The following is a 19,010-nucleotide window of genomic DNA, read 5'->3' on the forward strand; positions in this document are numbered from 1 at the left end:
CTGTTCATACACCACTGATACAGTAATCAAGCATCACTCATACATTCACTACACATCATTCATACACTGTTCATACACCACTGATACAGTAATCAAGCATCACTCATATATTTTTTACACATCATTCATACACTGTTCATGCACCACTGATATGGTAATCAGGCATCACTCCTACATTCACTACACATCATTCATACACTGTTCATACACACTGATATAGTAATCAAGCATCACTCATACATTCTCTACACATCATTCATACACTGTTCATACACCACTGATATAGTAATCAATCATCACTCATACATTCTCTACACATCATTCATACACTGTTCATACACCACTGATACAGTAATCAGGCATCACTCATACATTGACTACACATCATTCATACACTGTTCATACACCACGGATACAGTAATCAAGCATCACTCATACATTAACTACACATCATTCATACACTGTTCATATAAATCTGATACAGTAATCAAGCATCACTCATACATTCCCTACACTTCATTCATACACTGTTCATACACCACTGATACAGTAATCCGGCATCACTCATACATTCTGTTATTATCATTCATACACTGTTCATACACCACTGATACAGTAATCAAGCATCACTCATACATTCACTACACATCATTCATACACTGTTCATACACAACTGATACAGTAATCAGGCATCACTCATACATTCCCTACACTTCATTCATACACTGTTCATACACCACTGATACAGTAATTCGGCATCGCTCATACATTCTCTACACATCATTCATACACTGTTCATACACCACTGATATAGTAATCAAGCATCACTCATACATTCTCTACACATTATTCATACACTGTTCATACACCACTGATACAGTAATCAAGCATCACTCATACATTCACTACACATCATTCATACACTGTTCATACACCACTGATACAGTAATCAAGCATCACTCATATATTTTTTACACATCATTCATACACTGTTCATGCACCACTGATATGGTAATCAGGCATCACTCCTACATTCACTACACATCATTCATACACTGTTCATACACACTGATATAGTAATCAAGCATCACTCATACATTCTCTACACATCATTCATACACTGCTCATACACCACATATATAGTAATCAATCATCACTCATACATTCTCTACACATCATTCATACACTGTTCATACACCACTGATACAGTATTCAGGCATCACTCATACATTCACTACACAGCATTCATACACTGTTCATACACCACTGATATAGTAATCAGGCATCACTCATACACATACTACACATCATTCATACAATGTTCATACACCACTGATACAGTAATCAAGCATCATTCATACATTCACTACACATCGTTCATACACTGTTCATACACCACTGATACAGTAATCAAGCATCACTCATATATTTTCTACACATCATTCATACACTGTTCATGCACCACTGATATGGTAATCAGGCATCACTCCTACATTCACTACACATCATTCATACACTGTTCATACACACTGATATAGTAATCAAGCATCACTCATACATTCACTACACATCATTCATACACTGTTCATACACCACTGATATAGTAATCAGGCATCACTCATACATTCTCTACACATCATTCATACACTGTTCATACACCACTGATATAGTAATCAAGCATCACTCATACATTCTCTACACATCATTCATACACTGTTCATACACCACTGATACAGTAATCAGGCATCACTCATACATTCTCTACACATCATTCATACACTGTTCATACACCACTGATACAGTAATCAGGCATCACTCATACATTGACTACACATCATTCATACACTGTTCATACACCACGGATACAGTAATCAAACATCACTCATACATTCACTACACATCATTCATACACTGTTCATTCACAACTGATACAGTAATCAAGCATCACTCATACATTCCCTACACTTCATTCATACACTGTTCATACACCACTGATACAGTAATCCGGCATCACTCATACATTCTGTAAACATCATTCATACACTGTTCATACACCACTGATACAGTAATCAAGCATCACTCATACATTCACTACACATCATTCATACACTGTTCATACACAACTGATACAGTAATCAAGCATCACTCATACATTCCTTACACTTCATTCATACACTGTTCATACACCACTGATACAGTAATCCGGCATCGCTCATACATTCTCTACACATCATTCATACACTGTTCATACACCACTGATATAGTAATCAATCATCACTCATACATTCTCTACACATCATTCATACACTGTTCATACACCACTGATACAGTAATCAAGCATCACTCATACATTCACTACACATCATTCATACACTGTTCATACACCACTGATACAGTAATCAAGCATCACTCATATATTTTTTACACATCATTCATACACTGTTCATGCACCACTGATATGGTAATCAGGCATCACTCTTACATTCACTACACATCATTCATACACTGTTCATACACACTGATATAGTAATCAAGCATCACTCATACATTCTCTACACTTTATTCATACACTGTTCATACACCACTGATATAGTAATCAAGCATCACTCATACATTCACTACACATCATTCATACACTGTTCATACACCACTGATATAGTAATCAAGCATCACTCATACATTCACTACACATCGTTCATACACTGTTCATACACCACAGATACAGTAATCAAGCATCACTCATACATTCTCTACACATCATTCATACACTGTTCATACACCACTGATATAGTAATCAGGCATCACTCATACATTCTCTACACATCATTCATACACTGTTCGTACATGACTGATACAGTAATCAAGCATCACTCATACATTAACTACACATCATTCATACCCTGTTCATACACCACTGATACAGCAACCGAGCATCACTCATACATTCTCTACACATCATTCATACACTGTTCATACACCACGGATACAGTAATCAAGCATCACTCATACATTCACAACACATCATTCGTACACTGTTCATACACCACTGATACAGTAACGGAGCATCACTCATACTTTCACTACACATCATTCATACACTGTTCATACACCACTGAGATAGTAATCAAGCATCACTCATACATTCTCTACACATCATTCATACACTGTTCATACACCACTGATATAGTAATCAAGCATCACTCATACATTCTCTACACATCATTCATACACTGTTCATACACCACTGATACAGTAATCAAGCATCACTCATACATTCTCTACACATCATTCATACACTGTTCATACACCACTGATATAGTATTCAGGCATCACTCATACATTCACTACATATCATTCATACACTGTTCATGCACCACTGATACAGTAATCAAGCATCACTCATACATTCTCTACACATCGTTCATACACTGTTCATACACACTGATACAGTAATTAGGCATCACTCATACATTCACAACACATCATTCATACAATGTTCATACACCACTGATATAGTAATCAAGTATCACTCATACATTTACTTCATATCATTCATACACTGTTCATACACACTGATACAGTAATCAGGCATCACTCATACATTCACAACACATCATTCGGAAACTGTTCATACACCACTGATATAGTAATCAAGCATCACTCATACATTCTGTACACATCATTCATACACTGTTCATACACCACTGATACAGTAATCAAGCATCAGTCATACATTCTCTACAAATCATTCATACACTGTTCATACACCACTGATACAGTAATCAAGCATCACTCATACATTCTCTACACATCATTCATACACTGTTCATACACCACTGATACAGTAATCAAGCATCACTCACACATTCTCTACACATCATTCATACACTGTTCATGCACCACTGATATATTAATCAAGCATCACTCATTCATTCAGTACACATCATTCACACACTGTTCATACACCACTGATACAGTAATCAAGCATCACTCATACATTCTGTACACATCATTCATACACTGTTCATACACCACTGATACAGTAATCAAGCATCAGTCATACATTCTCTACAAATCATTCATACACTGTTCATACACCACTGATACAGTAATCAAGCATCACTCATACATTCTCTACACATCATTCATACACTGTTCATACACCACTGATACAGTAATCAAGCATCACTCACACATTCACTACACATCATTCATACACTGTTCATGCACCACTGATATATTAATCAAGCATCACTCATTCATTCAGTACACATCATTCACACACTGTTCATACACCACTGATACAGTAATCAAGCATCACTCATACATTCTCTACACATCATTCGTACACTGTTCATACGTCACTGATATAGTAATCAAGCATCACTCATACATTCTCTACAAATCATTCATACACTGTTCATACACCACTGATATAGTAATCAGGCATCACTCATACATTCTCTACACATCATTCATACACTGTTCATACACCACTGATATAGTAATCAAGCATCTCTCATACATTCTCTACACATCATTCATACACTGTTCATACACCACTGATACAGTAATCAGGCATCACTCATACATTCTCTACACATCATTCATACACTGTTCATACACCACGGATACGGTAATCAAGCATCACTCATACATTCTCTACACATCATTCATACACTGTTCATACACCACTGATATAGTAATCAAGCATCACTCATACATTCTCTACACATCATTCATACACTGTTCATACACCACGGATACGGTAATCAAGCATCACTCATACATTCACTACACATCATTCATATACTTTTCATACACACTGATACAGTAATCAAGCATCACTCATACATTCTCTACACATCATTCATACACTGTTCATACACCACTGATATAGTAATCAAGCATCACTCATACATTCTCTACATATCATTCATACACTGTTCATACACCACGGATACAGTAATCAGGCTTCACTCATACATTCTATACACATCATTCATACACTGTTCATATACCACTGATATAGTAATCAAGCATCACTCATACATTCTCTACACATCATTCATACACTGTTCATACACCACTGATACAGTAATCAGGCATCACTCATACATTCTCTACACATCATTCATACACTGTTCATACACCACGGATACAGTAATCAGGCATCACTCATACATTCACTACACATCATTCATACACTGTTCATACACCACTGATACAGTAATCAAGCATCACTCATACATTCACTACACATCATTCATACACTGTTCATACACCATTGATACAGTAATCAAGCATGACTCATACATTCTCTACACATCAATCATACACTGTTCATACACCACTGATATAGTAATCAAGCATCACTCATACATTCTCTACACATCATTCATACACTGTTCATACACCACTGATACAGTAATCAAGCATCACTCATACATTCTCTACGCATCATTCATACACTGTTCATACACCACTGATACAGTAATCAAGCATCACTCATACATTCTCTACACATCATTCATACACTGTTCATACACCACTGATACAGTAATCAAGCATCACTCATACATTCTCTACACATCATTCATACACTGTTCATACACCACTGATACAGTAATCAAGCATCACTCACACATTCTCTACACATCATTCATACACTGTTCATACACCACTGATATAGTAATCAAGCATCACTCATACATTCTCTACACATCTTTCATACACTGTTCATACACCACTGATACAGTAATCAAGCATCACTCACACATTCTCTACACATCATTCATACACTGTTCATACACCACTGATATAGTAATCAAGCATCACTCATACATTCTCTACACATCATTCATACACTGTTCATACACCACTGATATAGTAATCAAGCATCACTCATACATTCTCTACACATCATTCATACACTGTTCATACACCACTGATACAGTAATCAAGCATCACTCATACATTCACTACACATCATTCATACACTGTTCATACACTACTGATAGAGTAATCAAGCATCACTCATACATTAACTACACATCATTCATACACTGTTCATACACCACTGATACAGTAATCAGGCATCACTCATACATTCTCTACACATCATTCATACACTCTTCATACACCACTTATACAGTAATCAAGCAGCACTCATATATTCTCTACATATCAGTCGTCCTCCTTATAGTTTTTCTTTCTTCTTCGCAATTGTGAAGGTGTATTGAGGTATCTTCCAGGAAAAGATGGGAGTGTAGACATCAAGGGTGATGGATCCTGCATTATACAGGTGTGGTGAGTGATGGATCCACACAGGCGTGGTGATGGTGTATCTCCATCCTTCAGGTATACAGTCCCAGTCTTATACAATGACTTTTTCATCAATGTATGATACTTTATGTTTCTAGTGTTCCCCTGCTCAGAAGAAAGTCCCTGAGGAAGACTCTACAAGAACATGGTCTTGTGAGAGAAGGTCTCTCCCATGAGCACGATCTCTACAGTAAATATGTTCCTAAGGATGAGGAGGCCGCCATGGAGCCATTAGTCAACTATATGGATGTAAGTGAAGTTTGCCTCTTCCTGTAAGTCTACAGCCATATTAATGGTCAGCGTGGACGTGCTGCTCCAGGAGTTTGGAAGCGAATGGGAGCAGCGATATTGGGCGATAGCTGGACATAACGGTTGGGTCAATGGTTGTCTTTTTAAGGATAGGCGTGATTGTGGCATGTTTGAAAGCAGAAGGAAAGGTACCGGAAGTTAGTGATAGGTTGCAGAGGTCGGTTAGAGATGGGATAAGAATGTTGGCGAGGTTGGGGAGGAGGTTGGATGGGGTCAAGTGCACAAGTGGTGAGGTGTGATTTGGAGAGAAGATGAGCAAGCTCCCCTTCAGTGATGTTGGATAAGGTGGTTATGGGGTTTGGGCATTGGTCTGCTATACAAAGGGGTCGCGGTGGTTGAATAATAAAGTCTTGTCGTGTTTGGTCTATCTTATGTCACTAGAACCACTATCAGTTCAGGAATAAATCACCCGAACCATCATCAGAACAGGAATGCATCACCAAGCTTAGTATAGGGATCAATTGTACCTGGAATTACACTGTAAAGAGGCCACAATAATATAATAGTAATAATAATAATATTTATATAGCGCCAACATATTCCGCAGCGCTTTACAGTTTAACAGTTCATACACAAGTCAGAAGTAACAACGTTAACAATACAATAAAGCACAATCAGCTGCCCCTGCTGGTGAGAGCTTACACTCTACAGTGAGGTGGGGGAGATACAGAGGACATGGTGGTCCAGCCATCCTGAGGGAGTGAGGGATGGATGGGGATAGTGAAGGGGCTACACACGCACACTTACACAGAGAATGACTGTGATTAGTGAACGTGATAGGCCGCTCTGAACAAATGTGTTTTGTGGGAGTGCCTAAAACTATGCAAATTGTGGATAGTCCTAATTTCTTGGGGTAGAGCATTCCAGAGGATTGGTGCAGGGCGGGAGAAGTCTTGGAGTCTGGAGTGGGAGGTGCGGATTAGTGCAGAGGTTAGTGGAAAGTCGTTTGCAGAGCGCAGTGGTCGGTTAGGCCAATAGACAGAAATGAGGGAGATGTGGTGAAGTAGGTCTGTTTGGCGAGGTGAAGGGCAGCGTTATAGGTTCTTAATATAAATTTGAAGTGGATGAAGTGTTCTGGTGTGTGGGTTTTCCTCTATAAGCGTTCAGCACACCTAGAGCATCGCTGGAGAAGTTGAGTTTGCGATGTGAGCCAGGGCTGTTTTACTCTGTGTTTGGAGGTTCTGAGAGTGATGGGCGCTACTTGGTCAACGGTGCTTCTAAGAGGGTCATTGTAGTGATGAACAGCCAGATTAGGACAGGAAAGAGAGGAGATTGGGGACAGTGATGAGTGTAGGGAATCTGAAAGTGTCTGAGGGTTAATGGCTTGTAGATTTCTGACTGTGTGGTAGGTAGGAGTGAGCTGGGGTGGGCCAGGATTTGTGAGCGTGAAGGAGAGAATGTTGTGGTCAGAGAGGGGAAGCGGTGAGTTATTTAGGTGGGAGATTGAATAAAGCCGGACATAGACCAGATCAAGGGTGTTACCGTCCTTGTGCGTCTAAGAGGTTGAGAGCTGCAAGAGGCCTAGAGAGGTGGTTAGTGATAGAAGCTGGGATGCAGATGTGGAAGTAGGGCTGTTAATGGGGATGTTGAAGTCTCCCAGGATAAGAGTTAGCTCTGAGGACATGAAGTGTGGCAGCCAGGCAGAAAAGTGGTCAAGGAATTGGTTGAGTGAGCCTGGGAGATGGTATATGACCGCTACTCTGAGGGTGAAGGGACGGCAGAGCCTGATGGTATGGAACTCAAAAGAAGGGAATGAGAGTGATGGAACTGGGGGGATGACATGGAAAGTGCATTGTGGGGACAGGAGTATGCCGATTCCACCACCAAGCCTGTTTGTGGGTCTTGTGGAATGGGAGAATTGTAAGACACCATGGGAAATGGCAGCAGGGGAGACAGTGTCAGAATCCTGAATCCAGGTTTCAGTGAGGGCCAGCAGATTAAGAGAGTTGTTCAGAAAGTAATTGTGCAAGAAAAGATTGGCCGGAGTGAGCCTCCCAAGCCCCTATAGGAGGCGTGGGCAGAGGCCATCATGACGGGGGGTTGGAGGGTTTAGTGGGGGGAGCTGCTAGCAGGGAGGGGGAGCCAAGGTGTATTTAACTGAGGGGCGGGGGTGTGCAAGCCCTCTGTTCCTGCTTCCACAGCAGCAACGCAGTCAGCGATACTCACCGGGATGGCTGGAGTGGAGGAAGCTTTGAACCGGCTGCGGGCCGCAGCGCTGTGGCAGCCGCCTGGGTGGCTGGAGAGTCAAGTCGCCAGCCTGCTCCCTGGACCCTCCGGGCAGGCTGAGGTGAGGGAGCGCAGAGCTCACCGGGTGAGGCCTCCAGAACGGCTCTCACCTGACACCGCTCCTCGGGCCTCGCATCGCCGCAGGAGGCCCTCCCGAGACCCTCCAGGTCACGCGACGGGCACTTCCACTTCCAGCGCGTCGCGACCTGGGAGGAATCCACGGGAGCGGCGAGGCCCTGTGGCGGTGTCTGGGCCTCTGCCTTGGTCTAGGAGGGGGGGGAGCCAGCGCGCGCCAGGCAGAAACTAAAATGTTTCTATACTAATGCACAAAGCATGGGCAACAAACAAGGAGAATTGGAACTACTAACACAGGAAAAGAAATATGATGTCATTGGAATCACTGAAACTTGGTGGGACAATACACATGATTGGAATACAAGACTAGAAGGATACAACTTATTTGCAAGAAACAGACTTGATAAACGAGGAGGGGGTGTCGCATTGTATGTTAGAAATGCGTATATCTGCACAGAGATTGAAGCTTCAGAGACTGGGAGTTCTGTGGAAACTGTTTGGGTAAGAATACAAGGACAGAACAATGGAAAGGACACCATTGTAGGCATTTACTACAGGCCGCCTGTGCAAGCTGAAGATATGGATGAACTCTTTATGCATCAAATGGCCAAGTTCTCCAAAAAATATGACATAGTTGTCATGGGAGATTTCAACTATCCAGACATTTGTTGGGAATCTCTCTCAGGCAAAACTAACAGGTCAAGGAAATTCTTATCCTCTCTTGCTGACAACTTTATCTTCTAAAAGGTAAAGGAGAAAACAAGGGGAACTGCTACCTTGGATCTAATCCTTATAAACAGGGAGGAAATGGTTGAGGAGGTAAAAGTGGCTGGGACCCTAGGAGGTAGCGACCATGCTATTTTAGAATTTTGGATAACTAGAGGCGGAAGACCTGTGAAGACTCAGACGTCAAGGTTAGATTTCAGAAAGGCAGATTTTAAGGGATTCAGAAAGAGAATTGGAGGGATCCAATGGCTGGATATCCTTAAAGACAAAAATGTCCAGGAAGGATGGGAAATCTTGAAAAATGAAATTCTCAAAGCACAGTTGTTAACAATTCCGAAAAGAGGGAAGAATAGGAAGCATTTAAGGAAACCAGGATGGATGAACACAGAACTTAAGCACATGCTAAAAAGGAAGAAAAAAATGTTTATAAAATGGAAAGAGGGAGGCATATCTAAAGAAGAATATAATGCTGTCTGCAGAACCTGCAGGGCACAAATCAGATTAGCTAAAGCTGAAAATGAATTGAGGCTTGCAAGAGATGTCAAAAGCAATAATAAAGGATTTTGGGGATATGTCAAAAGTAAAAGAAAAGTCAAAGATGCTATAGGATTTTTACAGGATGAAAATGATGAAATGGTAAGACAGGATGTTGAGAAGGCTGAACTTTTAAATTCCTATTTTGCATCTGTTTTCTCTCAGAAAGGAAATGTAACATCAACTGTTATTCACTGTCCTATTAAGGGAATAGAAGAATCCAGGATATCTATAAACAGAAAGATAGTGAGGAAACACTTAGCTAACCTAAATGAATTCAAGTCTCCAGGTCCAGATGAATTACACCCCAGAGTACTGAAGGAGATAGCAGAAGAAATTTTTGAACCCCTCTCCATAATCTTTGAAAATTCTTGGAGAACAGGAGAAGTGCCAGAAGACTGGAGAAGAGCAAATGTTGTTCCTATCTTCAAAAAGGGGAAGAAGGTGGACCCAGGCAACTATAGGCCGGTGAGTCTGACTTCTATACCAGGAAAGATCTTTGAACAAATTATTAAACAACATGTATGTCAATACCTGGATAAGAATGAAGTGATTAAACAGAGTCAGCATGGGTTTGTAACTAATAAGTCATGTCAGACTAATTTAATTTCCTTCTATGACGGTATTACTGATTGGGTGGATCAAGGAAATGCTGTAGATATAGTATATCTTGACTTCAGCAAAGCATTTGACAAAGTCTCTCATACAATCCTTATTGAAAAAATGACTAAGTATGGAATGGACAAGGCAACTGTTAGGTGGATTCATAACTGGCTTAGTGATCGGACCCAAAGAGTGGTCGTAAATGGCTGCACATCCAGTTGGAAGAATGTCTCAAGTGGGGTACCACAGGGCTCTGTCCTGGGCCCTGTATTGTTCAACATCTTTATCAACGATTTAGATGAAGGAATTGAGGGTAAACTGATTAAATTTGCTGATGACACAAAGCTAGGAGGGATAGCTAATACTAGAGAAGAGAGAGAGAGGATTCATAAAGATTTAAATAAACTGGAGAAGTGGGCAGCAACTAACAGAATGGTTTTTAACAGGGAGAAATGCAAAGTACTATATCTGGGCAATAAAAATGAAAAAAGCATATATAGAATGGGAGGAATAGGGCTAAGTGACAGCACATGTGAAAAAGACTTGGGTATACTAATAGATCACAGACTGAATATGAGTCAACAGTGTGATGCAGCAGCAAAAAAGGCAAATGCAATTCTAGGATGTATTAACAGAAGCATACAGTCTAGATCACGTGAAGTAATTATTTCCCTCTACTCCTCTTTGGTCAGACCTCATCTGGAATATTGTGTCCAATTTTGGGCACCACATTTTAAAAAAGACATCAACAAACTGGAGCAAGTTCAGAAAAGAGCGACCAGAATGGTGACCGGTCTGCAAACCCTGTCTTATGAGGAAAGGTTGCAGGATTTGGGAATGTTTAGTTTGCAAAAGAGAAGACTGAGAGGAGACTTAATAGCTGTCTACAAATATCTAAAGGGCTGTCACATTGTAGAAGGATCAACTTTATTCTCATTTGCACAAGGAAAGACTAGAAGCAATGGGATGAAGCTGAATGGGAGGAGACACAGATTAGATATTAGAAAAAACTTTTTGACAGTTAGAGTGATCAATGAGTGGAACAGGCTGCCACGAGAAGTGGTGAGTTCTCCTTCAATGGAAGTCTTCAAACAGAGGCTGGACAGACATCTAACTGGGATGATTTAGCGAATCCTGCTTTGAGCAGGGGGTTGGACCAGATGGCCCAGGAGGTCCCTTCCAACTCTACCATTCTATGATTCTATGATTCTATGATTCTATGTCCCTCCTGGAGCTTCGGGGGGCCGCGGCGGTGATCTGCAGGTCGTGCGGCCTGCCTCCCCTGCTACTTTGATGTTAGCCGCCGGCAGCGTGGCAGCCTGCCAGGCGGCAGGGCCTGTTCCAGTGTCCCCCAGCGGTGTGGGGGCATCAGATTTGGCGGGGTCAGCGCCTGATGCGAGAAGAGGAGGAAGAAGGACACTGTCGGGCTCCCAGTTACCGTGGGGGGCCCAGGACGACCAGCGGCGACAGCACGGCACACCGGCAGGAGCCTGCGGCGGGGGGAGCCAGGCGTCATCTGGTTTCGGGGTGCCGCAGCCTGGGTCGGTCCAGAGGCTCAGGCCTCCCACCCTGTGCCTCCCTGCTGGGAGCTTCGAGGGTCAGCAACACGCCGGCGAGTCCGCCACCGGGAGTCGTGAGGGTCTGGAGGCTTCGAGGGATCCTGGCTTTCCGGCTGGAGGGCACACAGCCCCCTCGCAGCCTGGTGAGTATGCTTCCGTGTCCCCTGTGTGTCATCCGTTTGGGTCATCAACAATGGTAGAAAGCGGGCCCTTAGCTGAAGCTAGTAGTGTCGGGGTGGGGGCAAGGTTGAGCAGCCCAGGTTCGGCTGGGGGTGTGTGTGGTATGCTTGCGTACGTGCGTAATTTGCTGTCACGCTTAGAGCAGGGCTTGGGCGGGTCATCGCCAGTAGCAGCTTGGGTCGGGGCGCAGGTTGGGGGGTCGTCCAGCCAGAGCGGGTCGGAGACTGGCCCCTGCTCAGGCGAGGCGGTGTCCGTGTCGGTGCAAACTGAGGAGAAGGAGTGTCGTGTGCATTTGGATGATCGGGCACATGGTGAGGTGTACATTTGCTTTGAAGGTTCGTTGGGTGCTCACTTAAAAAAAGAGGTGAAGGAGCGGATTTGGAAGAATGAATATGTCGAAATATTTTCGCTGCTGCCTCTTGAGAAGTTTAATTTAGATAAAATCAAGAAAGAGGACAGCAAGAAAGAGGAAGAAGAAAAGCGTTTGTGAATTGGCAACAAACTTTTGCCATTTTGGCAAGCATTATCGGGGAAAAGGCCCCTGACAATTGTTCAGCGCTGTTTTGTTACCTGGATGCGATAGGGGAGGCTTACAGAGTGTATGGCGGCCAGGCGTGGCTGAGGTATGATGAGCAATTCCGTCAGAGGAAGGCTGTGCGTCTGGCTATTAGCTGGGACCAGAAAGATATTGGATTGTGGATGCGGGTGATTGCTCAAAATAAGTTTGGGAGCTCCTTTCATGGGGGGGCTGGAAGCACCGTCCAGAGTAGCGCCGGTTCTTCGGGTGGCGGAAGTCAAGGGCAAGCAGGAAATCACAAGGCGGGGGTGTGTTGGCAGTTTAATGATGGCCAGTGTAAGTTCGGGGCCAGTTGTAAATTCAAACACCTCTGCTCTAATTGTAATGGCGCCTCACATGGAGCGTCGAAGTGTTTTAAGAAAGGGAAGCCCAGAACCGGGGGGTGGTAAATCACAAGGGGGAGACTCCGGTGAATCTGGAAAGGATGGTTCCCTATCTAAATAGGTACCCGGATAGGGAAAAAGCGGGGTTGCTGTACGCAGGTTTTAGGGATGGTTTTTGTATACCGGGTCCTCAGTTTGAGATTCCGTTAGTTTTAAAAAATTTACGCTCAGCTATGGAGCATTCCGCAGTAGTTTCGGAGAAACTCCAAAAAGAAGTTTCGTTGGGCCGCATGGCAGGCCCTTTCGTTTCTCCTCCTTTTCCAGACTTGGTGGTTTCCCCTTTGGGGGTGGTTCCGAAGAAGGAGCCGAATAAGTTTCGGCTTATTCAACATTTGTCTTACCCACGGGGAGGTCAGTTAACGACGGTATTGATCCAGAGATTTGTTCGGTGGTATACTCTTCATTTGACGAGGCAGCTCGGTGGGTGCGGAAATGTGGTCGTGGGGCCCTTTTGGCGAAAACAGATGTCGAATCCGCTTTTCGTCTGTTACCGGTTCACCCTGAGTGCACGAAGCTGCTGGGATGTTTTTGGGAAGGCAGGTTTTTTGTGGATAGGTGTTTACCTATGGGTTGTTCGTTGTCATGCGCGTATTTCGAGGCGTTTAGTTCTTTTCTCGAGTGGGTCGTGCGTGACGTTTCCGGTTTCGATTCGGTTATTCATTATTTGGATGACTTTTTGTGTGTTGGTCCGGCGGATTCTTCGCGTTGTTTCAGGATTTTGAAAGCCATTGAGTGGGTGGCGGAGCGTTTCGGTGTCCCGTTGGCGCCCGGTAAAACGGAGGGCCATAGCACATGTCTGTGTTTTCTGGGGATCGTCATCGATACAGTTGAGTGGGAGTTCAGGTTGCCCGAAGACAAGCTGGCGGATTTGCGGTGGTGCAAGCACGTCGCTTGAGAAAATTATCGTTACGCGATCTTCAGTCGCTGTTAGGGAAGTTGAACTTTGCTTGTCGTGTTATGCCGATGGGGCGAGTCTTTTCGCGTAGGCTGGCTAGCGCTACTGCGGGGATTCGGGCCCCCCACCATTTTGTTAGATTGTCGTCGGAGCTCAGGGCTGATTTAGCGGTCTGGGAGTCGTTTTTGGAGAAGTACAACGGTCGCTCTTTGGTAATGGATGAGGTGGTTGGTAACGATGCATTGGATTTGTTTACAGATGTGGCTGGCGGGATAGGTTTTGGTGCCTATTTCAGAGGACAATGGTGTGCGGTTCAATGGCCCGAAAATTGCGTCTCTGGTGGTCTGGTGCGTAACATTATGTTGTTGGAGATTTTTCCAATACTGGTGGAGGTTCATTTGTGGGGGCAGGATTTCAAGAATCGGCGGGTGCGTTTTAATTGCGATAACATTGGCGTTGTGAGCGCGATTAATGGCCTTACCGCATCGTCCCCTCCAGTTGTTTGAGTGTTACAGCAATTGGTGCTATTGTGTTTGTCTTTGAATGCCCATGTGACCGCGAAGCACGTTCCTGGCGTCAAGAATGAAATAGCTGACTCTCTCTCTCGTTCGCAGTGGGATCGTTTTCGTTCTTTGGCTCCGGATGCAGAGATCGAGGGTCTAACCTGTCCGGAGGAACTGTGGCTTAATGGCCGCGGAGGCGCTGATTGAATCATCTCTGGCACCAAAAACTTGGGAGGCGTATCGGACAGTGTGGTGGATGTGGGAGGAGGTCCTTACGGCCGGCCAAACTAGTTGGGCCGAGCTTGACCAGGAGGGAATGTTGTTGGCTTGGTTAGGGCGAGGTGCGAGTGAGGGATGGTCTCGTGCAAAGGTAACGCGCTTATTAGCTGGTTTGTCTTTTGGTTTTCGGTTGCGCGGGAGCAGGGACTTGATGAAGTCATTTTTGGTCAAGCAGGCGGTAAAAGGTTTTTGCCGTTTCAGAGGTGGGGGCGATTTAAGACGGCCGGTGTCGTTCAATTTATTGGAGCAATTAGGACGTGTTCTGGAGTCGGTTTGTTCGGTCCGATACGAAGATTTGTTGTTTCACCTGGCTTTCTCGTTCGCATTTTTTGGGGCTTTGCGAGTGGGGGAGCTTGTGTCTCCTAACAAAAAGTTGATGGGTGGTTTATTAGCCAGGGATGTGGTATTGACTTCACGGGGTGTGGAATTTTGGCTGCGGCGGTCCAAAACGGACCAGTCCGGGAGAGGCCGCCGAGTGGTGCTGGGTGGTGTGTCAGGTTCCTTAATGTGTCCCGTTCAGTGTTTGCGGAGTTTTTGGGAGCTTCGCCCCAGTTTGAGTGGTTCTTTGTTGTGCCACGCAGGCGGGGGCAGTTTGTCTCGGTATCAGTTTGGCGCAGTTTTTAAAAAATCCATTCGGTATTTGAGATTGGATGACTCCCGCTTTGCTTCTCATTCATTCCGGATAGGGGCGGTGACCGAAGCGGCTGTACGTGGTCTGGGTCCAGCTTTAATACGGCGCATTGGCGGGTGGAGGTCTGATCGGTACCGCAGTTATGTTCGTCCTTAATTTCTTAATGGGGAGGGGGTAAGAGTGGTCTTGATCATGGGTCGCATAGTAACCTGGGTGGTTTGCTGCTTACATTTTTTGCTGCAGGTATATTTTTCTGTTAGTGTTGCTTTTCTGTTTCAGGTGCTGAGCCGCTCCTGGTCTGGATTTTTGGTCACTCCTTCATTTATTGGGGAGCATTGCGAGCCAATGTCAGGAACGAAGGTAGACAGCTGGGGATTCCCAGGGCCGTGGCGGTGGTACGGTGGCTCAGTTTCAGGGGCCTGGTGTGGTGAAGGGTGTTGCCGAAGATCCACGAATGCGCACGGTTGGACCGGGCACCGGATATTCTCGTTATTCACGCTGGGGGTAACGATCTGGCGGTTCGGCCGTTTCGGGAGCTGGTCAAGGACATTAAGCAGGACTGCTTAAGGTTGTGGCTGTTATACCGGGGGGTCACTATCGTGTGGTCTGAGATTTTGCCACGCAGGCGCTGGTGGTCCATGAGATCTTTGGAGAAGGTTAATCGGGCAAGGATAAAAGTCAACAGGGCGGTGTCAGCTTTTATTGTCAGGAACGGGGGAGTTGCCGTGCGGCATTTTGACTTGGAGAAGGGCGAGGGTGATTTCTAGTTGGCGGACGGGATTCATTTAAATGCAGTGGGTTCTGATATTTGGGCCCTCGCCCCTCAGGATGGCACCGAGAGGGCCGTCGCTTGGTGGGTTGGGGGGTGTCAGAGACACCGCACTACACTTGCTCATAGAGCTAGTGCGCGTGTCCTGAGTACAGAAGCAGTGCTAAACGAGGTACAGGAGGAATAAACAGACGGGAGGTCAGACAAAGCCAAGGGTCATACACAGGATCACAGTACAGTACCAGGGATGAGACAGAGCGGATAATCAGGGCCAAGCAGAGATCAAAACCAAACAGACATAGGAGGTACCAGGCAGAATCCAAAGCGATATCCAGAGAACAGACCGAGTCATACACAGAGAATCAAGTAACCAGAACACAGCACAAACACACTCAGGGGTCACCACACAAATGCCAAGGGCAAGAGTATAACTCACACTGATGGGAGCGTCCTGAGGCTATAAGAAGCCTCCCCCAGAACCAGGGAGAGGCCACAATCATAGCCCCAGGTGTGCAGGTAAGCCTGCATCGGGATCACAACCTTTAACCCCAGAAATGCCAGTCATCAGCACTGGTTCCAAACATTAACCCCACGTGTGCGAGTCAAACCCGCACTGAGATCATGACAGTACCCCCCTCTCAACGGGGGGCCTCTGGACCCCCAGGCTTGCCCGGGTACTTAGCATGGAAAGCCCGTACCAGGCGATCAGCATGCATCAACCGGGCCGGTACCCAGGACCTGTCCTCCGGTCCATACCTCTTCCAATGAACCAGGTACTGTACCGACTGCCGTACCAACCTGGAATCTACGATATGACCAACCTCGTACTCCACCTGCCCCTCGACCAAAACAGGAGAAGCAGCAGACTCGGAGTCTCCCCGGAAGCTTCAAAAGGTTTCAGTAGAGATTTGTGGAAGACGTTAGGGATCTTGAAAGAGGGTGGAAGGCACAGCCTATACGCCACTGGATTGATTTTTTCCACAATCTTGTACGGGCCAATGAATTTGGGTCCTAACTTGGCTGACGGAATCTTTAACTTAATGTTTCGCGTGGAGAGCCAAACTTTCTCTCCCACCCGAAACATGGGACCAGGTGTTCGTTTCCTGTCCGCGAAATACTTATACCTGCCTTGAGACCTGTATATACGCCGCTGGACTTCTGCCCATGTATTTTTTAACCGCTGAACAGAGTCCTCAGCCCCGGGGCACCCTGAATCCAGACGAGAAAACTCACCGAAATGAGGACTGAACCCATAGTTAATCAAGAAAGGGGACCTACCAGTGGATTGACTCACCCGACTATTGAAGGCAAATTCAGCTAACGGCAGTGCATCGCACCAGTCACTCTGTCTAGCACAGGTTAGACACCTGAGGATCTGTTCCAGGGACTGGTTAGTGCGCTCCGTATGCCCATTGCTCTCAGGATGGTATGCAGACGAAAAGGACAGAGACATACCTAATTTTTTGCAGAAAGCATGCCAAAACTTAGCCACAAACAGCACACCACGATCAGACACCACATTCAGGGGTACCCCATGCAACCGGATCACATGCTGCACAAACAACCTGGACAACGTCTCAGCTGACGGTAATGCGGACAGGGGTACGAAATGAGCCTGCTTAGAAAACCTGTCCACCACTACCCATACCACTGTATTACCCTTAGATGGAGGGAGATTGGTAACAAAATCCATGGATAAGTGAGTCCATGGCCTTTCGGGCACTGCCAAGGGTATCAGCTCCCCAGCCGGCCGGCTATGAGAGCTTTTAGAACGAGCGCAGACCCCACAACCAGCAATGAATTTTTTTATGTCCGATCCAAGGGTAGGCCACCAAAAGATCCTAGCCACCGCCAGACGTGTGGCTGAAATACCAGGGTGAGCACTCAGCTTGGATTCATGGAACTCCTGCAAGAGTTTCAGGCGAAGTTGCTCTGGGACAAACAACTTCCCCTCCGGCTTGGCCGCCGAGGCCTGCGACTGGGCCCCCTGAATCTCCCGTTCCAATTCAGATGAGACCTCTGCTATCACAACCCCAGGGTGAAGAATGGAGGATGGTGGCTCAGGGGGCGACACCGGCTGAAAACTGCGTGATAAGCCGTCAGCCTTGACATTCTTAGACCCTGGACGAAATGTAATTGTAAACTGAAAACGGGAAAAAAAAAGTGACCAACGGGCTTGTCTGGGCGTTAGTCTTTTAGCAGACTCAATGTACGACAAATTTTTGTGATCCGTGATCACCGTAACCGGGTGACTGGCCCCCTCCAAAAAGTGCCTCCATTCTTCAAACGCCAATTTGACCGCAAGAAGCTCTCTATTGCCTACGTCGTAATTTCTTTCCGCAGCAGAGAGCTTCTTGGAAAAGAAAGCACATGGCCTGAGGTTGGTTAGAGAGGCAGGCCCTTGGGACAACACCGCCCCCACCCCCACCTCAGAGGC

The 19,010-nt window shown here is 45.1% G+C and overlaps 1 pseudogene; it reads left to right on the forward strand.

Annotated features, from left to right (window-relative positions):
• Nucleotides 1-19,010, forward strand: part of LOC141098874 (pepsin A-like) — a 374,150-nt pseudogene that overhangs the window by 62,081 nt on the left and 293,059 nt on the right.

The sequence above is a fragment of the Dendrobates tinctorius genome, unplaced genomic scaffold, assembly GCF_039654945.1.
Source record: "Dendrobates tinctorius isolate UK_male_01 unplaced genomic scaffold, ASM3965494v1 ptg000096l, whole genome shotgun sequence".
NCBI lineage: Eukaryota > Metazoa > Chordata > Amphibia > Anura > Dendrobatidae > Dendrobates > Dendrobates tinctorius.